General features: G+C 41.2%; 1 protein-coding gene across 1 annotated transcript in view; it reads left to right on the top strand.

Moving 5' to 3' along the window:
* The window catches only part of ARHGAP6 (Rho GTPase activating protein 6), a 319,193-nt gene that overhangs the window by 141,285 nt on the left and 160,521 nt on the right, over positions 1-17,387 (top strand). The window lies entirely within an intron of this gene.

The following is a 17,387-nucleotide window of genomic DNA, read 5'->3' as shown; positions in this document are numbered from 1 at the left end:
GAGTAGCAAAATCTGTTACTCCCAAGAGGAAATTCAACATCATAAAGTTATGTCAATGAGAGGAAAAAAAATCCCAGGACAAACTTTCATCAATCAAAACCCAGAGGAAAAAGGTTATATAATAGTGAGGAAGAGGGTCTGGGCATTAATGGTTAACAAACACACAACAGAGTAATTTGCAAGAAGGCAAAGTCTGTTCCAGGCAAGGCTCCTAATGTTTCAGCTACATCTGATCCAGGATTACATCCAGTTCTTCCCTATAGGAAAATGCACAGTTTAAAGATGAAGTGTGTTAAAGCAATGGCAGATTTTAGTTTCAGGCTGTATACAGTGGGGGTTTCTCACTGTGTGTATGCCCTGGACATGTATTATTATAGGTCATGGTAATAACTCTATTTATCCTTTGTCTTCCCTCTAAGTCCTCTCAGAGGGATTGTTTTCTCTGAACAACACAGGAGACACTGGGAATGATCAGGAAACACTGGGAAGAACAGAAAGCAAATAAGCTACTTCGGTGAACAAGGGACAGGGATAACTTCAGAAGTTTGCAAAAATTAGGCTTAATGCAACCTTTCATGAGAAGGCAGATAGAGCTGGAAATACACAGTCTAAGAGGAGGGTCATGAGCAGTATTAAATTATTTTAAACCAAAATGTTGATATTTTTAAATGGAGTAACAGAAAGAAAAGAATTACTGCAGGTGACCAAAGAAATAAGACACCAGAGAAAAGGTGAGTCAAACAAAACAATGTGTTTGGGAAAATACGAAGGCTGGTTAAAAAAAAAAGTAAGGATTTGCGTCTCCCATGTAGTTTGATGTGCTGAAAACCAGTTTAGTTCTTTGAGTGATTAAATGGAAACTTTCTTTTCTGTGGAAGAGCTGGACTTCAGTGAAACACAATATTGCCTCAAAAAGTGCTCACCATACTGAAAAAATAACCTTTTGTCAATAGATTCCCTTAAATTAAAAACAAATTACTAAACGTTGAGATTTTCTACTGATAATTTACATTATGTGCTGGAACAGAAGCAACATTTTTTGTGAAGGTAAAGGATTTTCCAATCACCACCCTGTCTGGCTGTGCTTTTGTGAACAAGATGTGTCTGTATAATGTTGCTAAACCTTGGTGGAGGTCACATCCATGATCAGGCATCCAAGAGGGCAGAACACCTCACCCTCTGAGCTTCCAGTGTCCCCTGTTGCAGAGATGCCTGAGGACAAACAGTGGTGTTAAAGCTTCTTAGCAATGGCAGCAAGAGGAAGGATGCCAACCAGGAGCTCTTTTCTTCCTTGCAGTTCTGAAATGTGTGGTGGGAGAGCAGTCTCCATCCCCCATGGTTCTTCAAAACTGTTTCCCTGGCAGAAAAGGGAAACTTCTGCAATTTTCTGCCTTCCATCTGCCTCACTGGCCCCGGGCTTATGGAGTAGAAAAATGTGTCCATGGAAAACAAGGGGTAAAGCAGTGGTGCCCATTGTGCTGCTGCTCTGAATCCTTAGCATTTAGGCAGCAAAAATAGCTTTAAACAGACACTCTTGAGTTCAGGTTTGTGTCTTCTGCAGACTACAAATTACCTGACTTGCAAACTCTGTAGAGTGGTTGGTTAAGTAAATGCCCTTTTGCTTCTGGACAAAAAGCCCAAATACTCAAAGCATAGTGTCCAGTTAAAAAATTATCAAGCAATAGGGTTTCTTTCCTAGTCCATGGGCTTTGCATATGTGAGCAGCAGTAAGTGAGTGGGGCTCTCCAGGAGAGCAAGCAGAGTCCTGTGTGACAAACCCAAGCTCTTGGGAGGTGAGGGAGCAGAGGGGGTGCTGACAGGGGGGGAATGCAAGGACTGCTGGTGGCTTCTGCAGAAGAGCAGGCACAAGGCTGTGGCTTTGTGTTGATCTTTCAAAGCAGTAAGCATCTCTCAAGAGAGCCTATCTGCTTTTTTTGCTAAATATAGGTCTGCCTTTCTCCTTCATGGTCAGTAAGTGTGGTTGGCTGCGGTTGCCAAAGCTGCCTGCAGACTCAATCCTCTCCACTCCTCCTGTCCCACTCGTGCCTTCTGTGACCCTCAGTACCACAGTGTGACAGCCTGGCTGCTCCCAATGTGCCTGCTGTTCCCAGCATGGAGCTTGTGCTGGGCTAGGAGCAGGGTTCACCTGCCCTGCAGTGGCTGTGCCTTAGAGGCAGGTGAGTGTCTGGCTGTGCACAGGACTCAGGTGGGGTTTGGGGTTCTGGACAGAATGTCTGTCAAATGATGCTCTGCTCTGCCTAGGTCTCCCCATCACTGATGAATTCAAAATACAAGTCAGAAGAGCCATCCAGCAGAGGGTCTTGTTCTCTGAATATGAGTCTGTACATCAAAGGACCGTGTTTCATTATCATGCATTAATGCAGGCATATGTCAGTGAGTCTACACCAATCCTCTGGCTCCAAGTTCAGGAAAGCATTCTTCTTCAAAAGTCCTCTTGAGCACCTGCTTTCATTTGTAGATCTGGTTTTGTGGCATCCTGATTTCTAGAGTGAAAGGCAAATTAATGTTCTATGAAATGGGGGGCACCAGTGGACAGCAGTACTGAAATCTCTGACTACATCCCCTCCATCCCAGTGAGACCTGAAGGCCCCTTCTGCAGAGAAACTCGATTTGTCTAAACCTGAATCTTTATGCAAAAGCTTAAGTTAATGCATTATATGTGAAGTTTAAATCAAATCTGAAATCTAAACTAAAAAAAAATCTCTTCGTATTTTTTCTTCTTTATTCTTTTAGAAAAAAAAATCATCTTTACTGATATCACTTGGTCTAAAAGCAACTTAATAGCACTTTGCAGCTATTTTGTTTTCCTTGCTCCATATTTATTTTTGAAGACATTTGGCTTCATGGTTCTCCTTTCCATCCTCCCCTTTTCAGGCTTTATTTTGCAAGCAGCTCTTTATAGAGTTCAGCATTTGTAAACTCTTGGTAGTGGCACGTCAAGAATGCTGGTGCTAGCACTGCTGTTTTCCTCTGAGGGAGGGACTCCACAGATGAGGTGCCAAACTGTGAGGAGTTGGTACATTAACATAAGACCTGGAATACTGGTGGAGATGAAGAGAGGATCCCTAACACCCTAATGCTCTTTTCTGTGGGAGGCAGGAATGATGATTAAAGAAAGTGTAGTAGACAGTAGAACAATTAAGAAGTGTTAGACATAAGTTATGTTTTCCCCTTCCTTGTAGTTAGTGATTTAGGGTCTTCTGCACAGTAGACAGTATTGTACACAATAATCTGAGTGATGTTGTTTAATAGCCACTGATGGCTATTCAGTTTTTAAACTCCTTAACCCATTTTTACTCCTGGTTCTCACTGTTGTTACAGTAAATTCCACAATGGAATTATTTCCTAAAGCTGATAAAGGCTTTCCTTTTGTAGAAAAATCAACATGTAATGTCTCTTTTTGGAATAATATATCCTAAATACGCAGGGTTTGGGAAAAGAGAATGTACAGCTGCACCAAATGTTTAATTACTCTGGTTTAAGTATTTAATTACTCCAGGTAAAAGCAACGTGAAATCATCCATTCCTCCCACTTCCCTGCAACACCTATAGCAGTTGAGTGACCTCAGGGGGAATTGATGTGACAGACGATTAACTCACCATACAACTATTAATTTCCCTTCAGAGTGGCAGCCTTGCCACAAACACACTACACCTGGAGTGGATGGACATGAGAAGAGTAGAGGGATGCAGGACCACTCCTGGAGTGGCAATCCACCCCTGGATGGATCAAACCCTGTGTGAGTCCTCACAGAGTCTCAATGTTTGAAAAGTGTAGGGCAGCTGTTTGTTTAACTTACTGCATATATACCATACCTTTTCAGGGCTTTCTCATTAAGTGAGAAACTTCTTTGGGTTTTTTGCAGCCTGCTAAGACAAATTCCATCCTCAGTGACATGGGCAGAACAGCCACCTAATTTTGAACAAAATGTGGTTCAGTAGCCTCCAGGAGAACAATGGGCTTAAGTCTTACTGTGCTTGACAAGGAGGAGCCTCCTAAATGTACCTCTCCAGTCTGATTCCCGGACCTCACTTGGAGAAAAAAAATCTACCAGCTATGATAAAAATCGTAGCTCCAAGTTTTCTTTCTATTATTGCTCTTCAGATCTTAAATTGAGAGTTTCCATTACAACACAAGGCATGAATGTACTGCTGTTTTGTGTAATGCACAGTGCTTATCCACATATTGGCAGCACCTTTATGTTCCAGTGCTGGAGGGAAGAAGTAAGAGTTTACTTGCAGACAAAGTGACAGACACTGTCAAGTTCACTTAGGTATTTGGATTTAACTTCTGAATTTAAATCAAAAGAAGCGTGATTCACTTAATTTCTTTTTCTTTGGATATATCTCATAATGTTCAATTACAATAATATCAATTTTGCCATAATGGGATTGCTCATTTAATAATATTCAACTGAAAATAAATGTGATAGTTAAAACATTAAAAGATCTTGAGTCAGCTAAAAAAAGCCATGAAGTTCAGACCTTAAAGGATTGGCAGATTCTAATAGACATTTTTTTCCTATATCTACTTACAAAATTGAGCCTGATTTTTTAAAACTGAGGGAGGGGAATATCTGAGTCTCCCTTGCTGCACTTAAAAAGTCTGCAAAGCTTTGTTAAGAAAATAAACAGAAAAGCCTCTGAGAAATACATGAGCTCCAAAGGAATGCTATGGTCCAGCTGCAGCCGAGGCTGAGGCACATCGGTGGCTTCAGTTCACTGCAGACACAGCGAGCTCTCCTCCCTTCTGCCGAGGGCTGCTCTGCATTTGTTTGGGTTGGATTCCCACCAAAAATGGGAGAGTGTAGGTCTGTGTGTCATGCCAGCCCTCGAGCAGCAGAACTGCCACGCTCTTTTTAGCCATGGTTCATGGGCTGGTACCTCCTGCAGCATTTGTTGTGCTGCACCTCTGGCAGGGTTACACACTTCAGAGTCCAAAATGAAACACTCTGCTCCTTGGATGGTATGTCGTAGGTGAATGTGGAGGAATTGATAAAAGGTCATGACAGGGTGCAATATTGAAACTTTCCTGTGTGGCTTTCTGTCCAGTTGAAGTAAAGTGCCTGAGAGTTGGCTTCTCCATCTGAGACCCTTAGCTGGACCTGAGGTCATCCCAGAAGTAGCATATCAAGCTTTTATATAGCAGATATCACAACCAGAGGTGTGTAGCTTCCTCTGCCTTTGGTTTAGAAGCAATTTTCCATGCAAATCCCATAGTTAAAATTTCTAGGGGTCACTGTGGGATTCACCATACTGCTCTAATGCTTTGTAAATAGTCAAAGGCAAAAAAGAACCAAGTTAGACTTAGAATTTTAAAAGTATGAACAGTCTTTGGACTATAGACATACTCAAAGCTATGAGAGTAGTTAGCTGCTACCTTGAATTACAGCCATTGTCAGCAGCCTGTGATTAAATAAAGAGTAAGAGGGAGATGTGTATGAATGTGAATGTTTCACAGTGTTTTTGAAGTGAAGTAACACAATACTGAGAGCATTCATTCACACATCAGCAGGGCAACCACAGTAGTCTAAAAATTATCCTATTTATTGGAATAATCCAGATGGTAGACAGACATATACAAGCATTGTCTTCTGGGTCCCTCTAGGCTGATGGAACAGATCACTGCAACCATCTGTTCATCACTGTACTGTGCTGGTGGGTCTCAGAGCTACCAACAGACCAGAATGTATGCAAGTTGGATGTTTATGGTTCAACCAAGAAATCAGTCAAATCTTCAGTGTGGACCATTTAAGTAAGCCAAGATGGTTTTACTTTAAATTAAATAAGGAGCAGCATACATTTCATACATTTTTTTTCCTCTCTGTGACCCATGGGATCAGTAATTTCTGTTAGCACAGTGATGATTTGCCCAGGATCACAAGAAAACTTCTTGTGGTTGTACAGCTGGGAGCAGACAATACAGAGGGAGCAGAAGAGTCTATCATGGGCAATTTTCAGACATGGCTTTGTTGTCTCAGATCTCTTGTTGGAATGTTCTTGTGTAGAACAGCACCAGGCCTGAGCATCATCTTCAGCAAAATACTGCTGCCTGCCTTCTCGTAAGTACCAACAATAAGTGACAATCTACCATTTTCCATCTCAGACAGTGTGCCTGGGCCTCTGTCATGTGAACATGGCTTCTTTTTTTTGTTATGCCTTGCAGACAGTCTCTCCACTCTTCACAGGGCATTTCAAGGGCCATAATTTCATCACAAGGCAGCAGTGAAGTTGTGCTGGCACAGCGACTGATCCATATTCTTGGTTGTGTGCAGAGCTAAGCCAACAGTGATGGCTTGGACAACCTTGCTGGGCTGACTGGGTTCCCAGTTCAGAAACTTAGTGGTGTCTCAGAGAGGAGCAGTGGCAGCTTCTGGCTGTCATGCTCACCTCTGAGAACTGCCTCAGCAAGCATTGCTCCAACAGGCCCTCCAGCTCAGGCATTGGTCACATGAAAGTGTCCGTTCTCAGCTAAGGGGCAAGAATTTTGGTCATCCCTGTTGTATTGTCATATCAGTTTCTTCATTCTTTATCTGCTAATGCTACCTTTCCTGACTTTATCTGTCATAGTAAGACTGAGCACATTTGTTAACAATCCTTTACCTGTATGCTGTATCATACTTTAGTAGAAAAAAACCCCAAAACCTGCATTGCTTTGCAAATTCCAGCATAGTACCAAAGGTGGATGTTGTAGATGAAACCTGGGGAGGGATGTTTTCCTGTCTTGCTTGCAGGGCCATGTGTTACCTAAAAGGGAAGCTATGGATCCTTTGATCCTGACATCCTGTCTCTGAGTACTTTGGTCTATTTTGACTCTAATTCTGGGTTTTATGGGTAAACTTTTATGTGATGCTCCATTGAAAGAACAACATTAAACTGAAATCTTAAATAAGTGATACAGCTTTGGCTATGGAATTTACAAATTCCAATGAAAAGTGGAGAACCCTGTTATTGCAGAGTGATATTCTAATAAAGCTGCTTTAGATGGCCATAGCAATTTTGAATTGCAATGGAAATAAAACATATCCATTTGAGCCCTGTAATTGCATCCACATCAGGACTTCAGCTACATGAGTAACAACTTACACTTCTAAATTGGTTGTGCAATACAGGTCAAACTTTTTTATGAAACTTGAGTTAAAGCTGACATGTAGGAAAGGGAAGACATTAGAGCTGCTGGGTGGGAAGGAGAAGGAAATACCTGAAAACCCTTTCCTTTTCTCCAGCTGTGCCATCTAGCTGTTTGTAACTCATAGACCAGAGCAGCAGTCTGTGAAAGAGAGTGGTAAAAAGAAATGAAAGAGTTAAAGTGAGTTGGACAGAAGCAGGGTCAGTGCAGATCTGTGGAAGGAAAATACTTCCCAAAATGGGTCAAAAATAACAAATACAAAATGTACTGAATGAACTTTTGTTTTTGCTTAAGATTAACTTAAATTTTTTAGAAGAGAAAAAAACACTTTCTCTAACAACATGAAGCCTGTGTATATTTACCTGAGGCTTATAGAAATAGCTCGTATGACAAGTCTGGCTCCATAAACTCCACCTAAGAAGCCTGGATCAGCAAAATTCAATCTGGAAGCTGTCTATAAATTTATTAAAACTGCCTGAGGTTTCGAAGTTAACTATTGAAGTAATCTTCTGTTTGTAAAAAGATGTAAGTTTTATGGCTTAGTACTGAAGTCCATGGAAAACAACTTTCAGCATTCAGTGCTTTAGTTAACTTTCAATTTAATTCTTCTGATAAAGAAATGCTAACTCAAGCCAGGCACATAAAGTGGGGCTATTTTCAAATAAATTTTATTGATTTTAATATATTTTTTTCTTCTTATTGACTGGAGATTTCCAGTAGTTTCATGCTTTAAATAAATCTTAAGGAAGAAGTCAAAGCAATCAGTCAGCTGCTCTAAGGCCAATCAAATAGTGCTTTTCTGCATGTTTTACTAACAGATGAACAGGCAATCCCATTTATAGAGCATACTACATGTTGACAGAGCGCATTACTTCATTTTGCAGTATTGGCAATTTGAGATCTTAGCAAAACAATGCTGAGGTCGCTCTCATTCTGTATTGCCATCCTTGGAATGTGGCTTGGGTTTTCATTAACTCTCTCACTGCAAGGTACTGCAGATGGAGACAGATTTTATAGTGGGGGTTGTAATAAACATCAGAGAGCAGAAAGTTGTAAACAGCTTAAATTCTTTGTCCTGTGTGGATGAATTCCTTTTCCTTAACACTTTGATGTTCTCAGCATCTTGTGGACACTTTTTCTAATTGGAGGTGAATGGGTGGATAACGCTCAGAGATGTTGATGCCTCCCAGCTGGTGTGTAGGGAGAAGTGGTCTCAAACTCCAGCACCCAGTGAATAAATGCCTCAATATAAACAGTCAAAGTTTGGATATTCAGCCTGGCGCTTGGCTCACAGCATTCTGGCTCTGCTTAGGAGCACAAATCGTGTACAGGATCACTTCCAAGATTTCTCCTCAACTGTTTAATCAAGGGAACAGGACAAAAAGGGAGAATACAGAGCACAGCTCTAGCACGGCTCTCTTTCACTGCTGCCTTATTCCTGCTTTTCCCTATGCTGGTTTCATTGAAATCAGCAGTATTATCAAGTTAGTGTAAAGCTGCAGCGAATCTTTCCAAGGCCTTTTCTGTACTCACATTTTTTCGAGTCTTACCAGGACAGTTAAAGCAATACAAGTCACTTGAGAAGAATTTAACTACAAAGGAACTGGGCGTCCTTACTGCAAAAGGAGAGCAAACTGGTGGGGGAATCTTTAGGAACAGCTTCAGTGCTTTCAATTCATAGCTTACCTTTTTACAAAACAATTGCCTGAGAATAGGCCAACATTTTTATACAGCCCAGTCTTTCCCAAGCTGTTTTGCCCAGGGGGATCTTCCCCTCACAGATTAGCATGTGTCCTTGCTCAGCAGCACTGTGACTGTCCCTCTGCATCCCTAGGTCTGTAAGGCTGTGGGTTGTGCTTTGCCTTCACCTTCCTGCAGCCCCTGCAAAGGGAATAACCACAGTATGGGGCACACTGGAATAACAGCACCCAAACTATGAGGAATTCAGTATACTTCCATCAAGTAAAGGATCCTGCAGATTAAAACAATACAGCTCTGCAATTGGAGAAACTGCTTGGATTATGGTGCCTGTCTTATATGAATGGTTGCTTTCATCTTCCTGTTGCTTTTAAAATCACTTTCTCTACAGTGCATGCACTCAGAGCTCCAGTTTCCAGGTAACAGGGAGAAGCAGACGCCCAAGTGCTGGGTGGTTTAACCTTTTTTCTGAATAGAACTGGGAAGCAGTTTGAGCACTAACATATTATAACTCTTCAGTTAAACTCAGCTCTTTTGGCATGTAGACTAATTTGTGAGAGCGAGATGCCACGTTTACGTGCAGTCACATGTAGTACAAATGTCATGACTGCTGCAGGGAAGACCAAAAGTACAATAAATACACTTTTTGCTTTATGTTTACTGGGCTATGTTTTCAGCAATGTGCACTGCTAAGTACTGAGTTAGTCCATGGGTCTTGTTGGGTAAGGTATTAATCCATTTTGCCTGGACATATAAGACAGTTTCTTGCAGATCCCTTCCCCAAGCTCCAGCTTGCATTGGTTTAGATTGTAGAAACTAGTGACTGTTCAAACAGGCTATCCAGGCAGCTGGAACAAGGTCTTTAACACAGTCATTCCTACCTTTGGGTAGCACAGCTTGCTCTAGGGTTCAGTATATTAATGTGTCTGCAATGGCAGCTTCTCCAGGTGGGCACATATAGTCAGTGCACTCATCTGGGTCTGGAAATGTGTCCAGCAGATCAAACACGGCATCTGCTTTAGACTGCCAATCTCAAACTCTTTCAGCTCTGCTGTCTGTGTAGAGTAGGACTTCAGTGACTAAACAGGGACAGAGATGCATGACTCAGGCATAGACACTGATGGGTCACTCTCTGATTCTGAAGATGAGTTGCACCTGGAACACTTGGACATGGTTGTTGTTGTTTGTTCTTTTCCTAACTTCTTCACAATGTTTTTAGACTTAGGTACAGAATCACTCAGTGTGTTTAACTTTCTGCATTACTCCATCTCCCCTTTGAGTGCTGAAGTCTGTTCCCTCATATTCTCTCTCACTTGCCATGACAGATCAGGAGAACTTTTATGCCCGAATCATTAGATGACTGAAGTTTCTCTATTAGAAAACAAATATGCTTTGATGCTTTTGCAGCCTCAAGGTGAAAACAACAAGAAACTTATGGCCAGGGAAAATAATGCACAAATAAAACTCATTACTGCCTGAAGCCCTTAGACTCCACACAGTGAAATTGTAACCATTCCTGTTCTTCAGAGTAAAATCAGACGGTGAAAGTAAATTGCTAGAGCACATTGTAAAAATGCTCATTGTTAATTCAGTGGACAGTCATATATACAAGTTCAAAATACCTCATAAGGAGCTCAGTGTGTGAGGTTACTGGATATTATTCCATTTTATAAATACCAAAGAAATGTTTCAAAGGGCATTATTCACAGTAATGAGTAGAAATTTACTATAGTGGAAAAAACTGGTCCACTGGCTTTCAAATATTTCATTTGCAACTCCTTGAATTCACTTCTAATCAATCCAAGAAAACTGTCTCTGAGTTACAAGCCAGCTGCATGGAGACTCTGAGTTTGTGACTGAGAAAAAATCCTCCTGGGTTGTCCCACAGCCCAAGGCCTGGGGCTGATCCAAGAGTGTATATCTTTGGTTAAGCCCATGGAGCAATCCAAACCCAGGTCCAGTGATCCTGAAAATTCTCAGTTCCCATTACCAGTGCGGGCTGGCAGCCACTCCCCATTACCACTGCCTGGCAGCAGTGCTCTGCAGCAGCCTCCTCAGCCATAGGACAGGCTGCCTGCCAGGCTTGGCACTGCTGGAGATGGCCCAGCCCTGCAGCTGGCCAGTGCCAAGACCTCAGGGCTTCACAGGACTGTGGCAAATCCTAATTCCATAGTAATTCTCAGGCTGCCTTTCTGGCTTCCCAGGCTCCCTGCCCTGGAGCGGAGATGTGCTGGGATGCCTCCCAGGGACTGTCACTCCAAGGGCAGTTTGCATGAGCGCTCCCCCAGGGCTCAGAGAAAAGAGGAATTTTTGTCAGGCTCATTGCTAACCAGCAGACTGCTTAATGATTTGTCTTTATCTGCCTCAAAAAAAAAAAAAAAAAAAAAAAAAAAAAAAAAAAGTATAAGAATTCATAGTTTGCAAAAACTTTGAGAATGTTGGCTTTAGACTTAATCGGATGAAAGTCAAATTTTGAAAAGCAAAGTTCCTTCTCAGCTGGAACACTGCTTTTCAACCAACCCCAGTGAATCCTTTGAATAATAATGCCCTGACTCTTAATTTACAGTGGAAATCCAGAAGAACACAAGGTCCATCTGTTTACATGATCCCCAAATTATTGACAACTACAAAAACATGATGTTTGTAACCACTTCACATATAGCCTGAAATGTATTAAACAATGACTTCATTTGAAGAGGTTTGTTAACATTATGAATATTATTATTGTGGGTCACAAGAGGTTTGGTCTTGTTCCAGTCTTGAAATAATTACTTTTACACTGCAAAACTGGTTTATGAATTACAACATTAAATCAAAATGTACAGTAGTCACATTACTTCTTGGGAGGTTTATTGTAGATATTACTCCACAGACTAAATGAATTTTAACAATCCTATACTATTCATGAAACAATTTTGAATAAACTTTTGGTTTGTGAAAGAGCCCTTCCTCCTCCTAAATTCTTGTCAAATATTCAGATGGTAAATTTAGATAGGAGCCCATGCTGCAGTCTGTTGTTGATAAGCATTCTTCTTTCTAATCAGAGCAACTGCATCATCTATTTGTGACTTGTTTCAAGTTAGTGGTTTTCAATTTTTTTTTATATAGCTGCAATTTCTGTAAAAGTCATATGTAATGAAAGAAAATTGTGTTTTTCTCCCTCTTCAGTTCTTGGAAGACATTTAAGGGAGAAGGATAATTGCTAGTGAGAGCACAGCCCAGTTTTACTTTACAGTGAAGGTGAGTTGCAAGTAGATAAACAAGGAAGGAAATACAGGGAGATCTACCCACTCTCAGGAACTAGAAAAATCTTCTAATGAATTGTTATTTTCCCAGATGTGTATAATTTACAGAGATGAGACTTTACTGAGATTTTTGGCTTGCATGCTTAAGTCTCCGAAGCTGTTTTGATACTCTTAACCTGGAAGTCAGATATACTTTTTTTTCCCCCTTTCCACCACCCCCAACTCTGGCATTCTTCCCCTTATTTTTATCTTGGTCTGTGTCAGTAAGGAAAAACAAGCATTAAAAAAATTAGGCCTGAAACCCTGTCACTTATCTTCACATGAAACAGCGAGTGGTCACATTTATTTAAACTGCAGCCTCTAAGGAGAGAAAAATATGGCAGGATAACTGGTAGTTTCTTCTGCAGCTTTAAAACCCAAATGAATTCTAGTGACCCATGGGGTTTATGCTAATTTTTGTTGGAAAAATATTTTGTGCTATGTTTTAGGGTAAGTTTTTTGATCTACAAGTTAGTGGTTTGTAGTTTTAGATTAAAGATATTCTAGTGAATTTTCACTGATGCTAGAAATAGGGACCATTGTGCACATATAAAGGATACAAAATAATTTAACCTTCTTCTAAATGAAAAGTATTTTAGATTAAATTTCTTTGCTGTGCTGCGGATAGCTGACAGTGCAGTAATATGTAGTATCACATACAGGCCATCACTGATCTACAGTGAATTATGCAGTATGTATACATATATATGGGGTCCTATAAATTAAAAAGTGTAGTGATTTATCCTGCATGAGGTTGTGGTAGCACACCAGTGCTAACAAACTCCTGTGTGCTTGCTAGCATCTTTCATGTTATGGGAAAGCTTTCCCTTGGGATTGCTCCATCAGTTGTCCATTTCTTATATCCAGTGCTTACCAGAATAGCTGGTTTTGGCCCTGAGGCATGTTGTCTTGTTTCTGGCCTTTCCCTATGGCTATGTTTATTGCTGCTGCTCCTTCCTAGCTGATGCCACATCAGGAAGCAGCAGTTCTGGCAGCTCTGGCTGCCTGACCACAGGCAGAGGGCATGGAGAACAGTCGAGGGTCCTCCTGTCGATCTGTACTGATTACATTCTCAAGAAAAGCTGCTCCTCCTGCCCCTCTGCACAGCACGATTTGCAGCTCTGGGTTATGATCTGGAGTCTGGTTTGCCCTCGAGGGCTTCTCGGCATTGGACCATGCAGGAGCGTTTTGTGGGTGTGCACAAGGTGCAGTTCCTCTCAGCTTGCACCACCTGGTGCAAGCACAAGATAAATATTTGCACTGAGGGAACACAGGATGCTTTGTACCTGCCCCCCAGGAATAAGGCACTCACTTCTGCACCGGTATGAGCACCACTTGGGCAGTTCCTTGAGAGCAGTAACAGGGTCACACTCTTCTCATGTTTTAGGTCTTGTATAGTTTTCAGACATCTAGGAAATTGCAGTGATCAAGGTATTTCCAAATAGGATTTCTTTTTGTCTAAGAAGATTGTCATCGTTGTAAAGAAGCATCTCCAGGAGTCAGGTGGCCCTTCATTCTTCATAGGCATTAAGTACTATTTCCCTAAGTTTTGTTACAAACTGGTGAGAAATTATCAACATATTTTGATAGGTAGCAAATAAATAAAAAAGTTCTGAACAAAAGATTTTTGTAGTGTATTATCCCTAGATTCCAATTCCTTTGTTTCTAGGTTTTGTTCATAGAACTTTATGCATTTCATGTACTTGTCTGTCATCTTTTCTCTCCTTTTTGGGAAATAAACCATTACTTGTATCAACTGAATGAAAATTTGACCAGAATAAGAAACGTGACAATTCCCCAAGGAAGAAGTGTGCTGCCAGTATCACTCTTGGCTCTAGTTCAGGAGTCACAGAGGCAGGTCTTTTCCAGATGTGGAGTTACCTCTGTATGGGTCAAGCAAAACAAGACCTTCATGCTTGCTTCAAGCTTTTTCACCTGATAAGTATGGTATGCTTTTCTGAATGCAAGGAACCAAGGTACTGAGACTGTTAAGGACTTTTCTGAAAGTCAGGTGAGCTTTAATAGCTGGTCTCCCAGGTGGGCTTCTCCTCCCTTAACTGCAGATGCCTGAAGGGCAGCTGTCTGACCTAATTGTCATGGACTGCCACTGAAGTAGCACTTCAGTTTATGTGCCCTACTTTAGATGTCTACTTGGAGTGGCATACATTGTCCACCAGATGTGTGGGTTTCTTCCTGTGGAAGAGGGAAGCCTAGGGTGATAAGCTGAGATGGAGATTGTAGGTGTTTACATTTAGGTGAGACAAATCCTTCACTGCAGTGAGGACCATGCTGGCTGCTCTCCCAAAACAGGATGCATTTGGAAACTTTTTCCTACCTCATCTGATGTCTCATCAGACAGCTCCAGGTGAAGTTCATGGCAGAGAAGTAGAGAAGTTACTTCTCCCCAGTTTTATAATTGTGTGCTGTCTGCAACTGAATAGCTTTTTCCCTTTTTTTTTTTATTAGCACTTACTGTTGAGAAAGCACTCAGTTCCTATGGTAAAATTGGAAAAACAAAACCTGGCTTCACTAATGATTAGGTAGGTAAGATTCAATTACCTACTCGTTTCTCAGCTGCTGTGTTGTAAGTAACTAAGTTTCAGCTGAAATGTTTTTCATTCCTCTTTTCTGTTGTCAATGACAAATGATAAACAGGAGAGGAGTGATGATTGTACCAAAATCTGTTTGCAGGTGTAAAGCCCACATTACAGCTCCTCAAAGCTGTAAGGAACAACCACAGTGGGAATCATGGAAAGCATGAATTGATTGAGTTGCCCCGGAATGAATATACAGAAGTAGTGATGCTTTGTATCATCTCTTAAGAGAAGCTGACATGGGAGGTTCACATTTCCCAAAGTCAGCTGCATGTATTCCTTGGGTACACATTATCAGGTAAATAAAGGGAGGGAGATTTGGAAGGAAAAGCAGGGAATGAATCATAAATGCATCATAAGTGAATAAAGATGGAATGTGAAAGGGTAAAAGGTTATCAGAATGGCCAGAGAGATCTGTCTGTAAATCCTAGTTGCTAAGTGGCTTAAGAGAGGGACAGATGATTGCAGGCAACTGAGTAGTACAGCTCAGTGGGTTCCTGTTCATTGCAGACCAGGGTGGGCTCCAAACCCTGTGTAGTTTGGAATCAGAGACTCCTTGGCCATCATAAATACAGTGTAAAGGAGCTTTCTAATCACAGCCACAATAGCTTGTGTTCAAAATCCAGAAAGCTTTTGTTGAGGTCTGGCCTTTGAAAACACCTTTTGTAGTCAGCAATTAGTTTTAAGTTTTGATACTAGGTACACAAAAATCTTGAACTCTGAAATTTCTGATAGCTGCAACTTGACAAATAGTTTAAGATTTTATACATGAAGACACAAGAATCTTTTCTCCCTGTTTTTTATATTATGTGTAGAGAATAAAACCGGATCCAGTAAACCTGCATTTTTCTGGGTTGATACCTTCCAGACTAAGTTTTTGCTCATAACTCTTTCCTTGTCATCATAAAAAGTTCAGCTGCAGTTTCCTCATCATGTATTCTTTATTTTTAATCTTAGCTGCACCAGTGTAACAACCTGTTATTATTGCAAAGCACTTCCATGCATGCTCTTCATCTGCCCCCAGGATCCTACTCCCAACTAGACAGTCTCCAGATTTCTTTTGTGCCAGCTCTGGCACTCATCTCCTCCCTCGGAGGGCTGATTCAGTCTGCTAAATGGAAAGAAAGGTGTGTGCTTCATTTGTGTATTGGTTTGTGAGAAGCACGGAGGCAGAGGGAAGGGAGGAGGTGGCAGCATGGGGGTGAAGAGGGGGGTGAAGAGGGCTAATGGGAGGGAGGCTCTCCTTTTCAGTGGCAGTGAGTTTCTAGGCCAAACAAGTTTGACCTGCAAAATTTCACCTTTAGTCCTTCCCCTCTCTGGCTTCTCCCTCTAGGGCATTCATTACCTTCCTGCCTTTTTGGCTTTTCCCCTTTCTTTGAATTACTCTGTTTTCTCAAAGTTTCTCATCTCTCCCTTTGCTGCTTTGCTTCTTCTCTACGTTCTCTACCATTGGGGGTTCTGCTCCCCTTCATACTATTCTTTTCTTGGGGTATTGGTTAGAAACACCTCTATTTTAAGCCTTTTGCAATGTTTAGCATTTCCTTTTGCATTGACTGTGGTTAGAAGAAGCTGGTGATGGTATAGAGCTCGAGCATAGAAATCCTGCAAACCCCTTCCCATCTTGCTCACCTACTTTCTGTGGTCAAACCTGCAGAGCAGATAAACAAACATTGGGAGTTGGAGCATATGATATATGTAGAATTTTCCAGTTGAAAACATGTCCTTGAAATAAAAAGCAGAAATATAGAAGGAAAAATCAGGCGCTCAGAGTTTTATTTGTTTACCCCTTTTTTTCCCACCTACCTGCCTTGAGATTCTGATGATTTGAAGTTTGTTATTAAGGTTTCTTTCTGTTGGGTGCTGCTTTCCAATCCATGCTCTGCAGCTGCTCAAGTATCTACCCTGCCTTGTTTTCCAGGAAGGGGAGTAGCACAGATTGTTCACCCGAGAGACAAAAATGGACTTTACTGGTAAATGCAGATACTGTGTTCTTTGTTCACGCCAAGCTGACTGTCCATGGGAACACTTAAAGATTATTTCCTCTGCAATAGGGATTAAATCCATGGAAGATCCATAACTGGAAGCTTGTTGAGTACAGTACATCAGCATCAGAGCACATAAAAACTTTGGCTCAACTGATTTATCTTTCCAGGATGTATTTTGTGTTACACATTTCTTTTTTTCTCTGTTTCATTTCTCCCTAAAGTACTGTGTTACCTCTGTTTTGAGATAATGTCTAGGCTAGTAGCATTTGCCTAGATTGTAGGTTAGAAACAGTAAAACTGATTAATTTCATATATGTCATGCAGCACTAGAATAAGGTAACTTTCTCAGAGAACAACTAGAGTAACTGGGCAGGGGCTGGGGAGGGTCCTGCCCTTACCAAGATTTGTACAGAGAATTTAGAAATTATTATAATGGTGAAAGAGGGCTCAGGAAATTACGTGGCCTGGCCTAGGCTATGCTTAGCTGAGGGAGGTTTATACATTTTGAAACACTTCCACGGATGGAATAATCTCCCCAGGCAAGCCACACAGAAGTCACTACTAATTATGTAACACAGCAGAATGCAATTTTCCTTCAGAATTTGTTTGATCTTCTTCAGCTTGTGTAAAGACACATTCACGAAATAACGAATAGGCCACTAATAGGTGACAAAGC

Source organism: Catharus ustulatus, chromosome 2 (genome assembly GCF_009819885.2).
Source record: "Catharus ustulatus isolate bCatUst1 chromosome 2, bCatUst1.pri.v2, whole genome shotgun sequence".
Classification (NCBI taxonomy): domain Eukaryota; kingdom Metazoa; phylum Chordata; class Aves; order Passeriformes; family Turdidae; genus Catharus; species Catharus ustulatus.
This window is presented reverse-complemented; position numbering and strand designations above follow the sequence as displayed.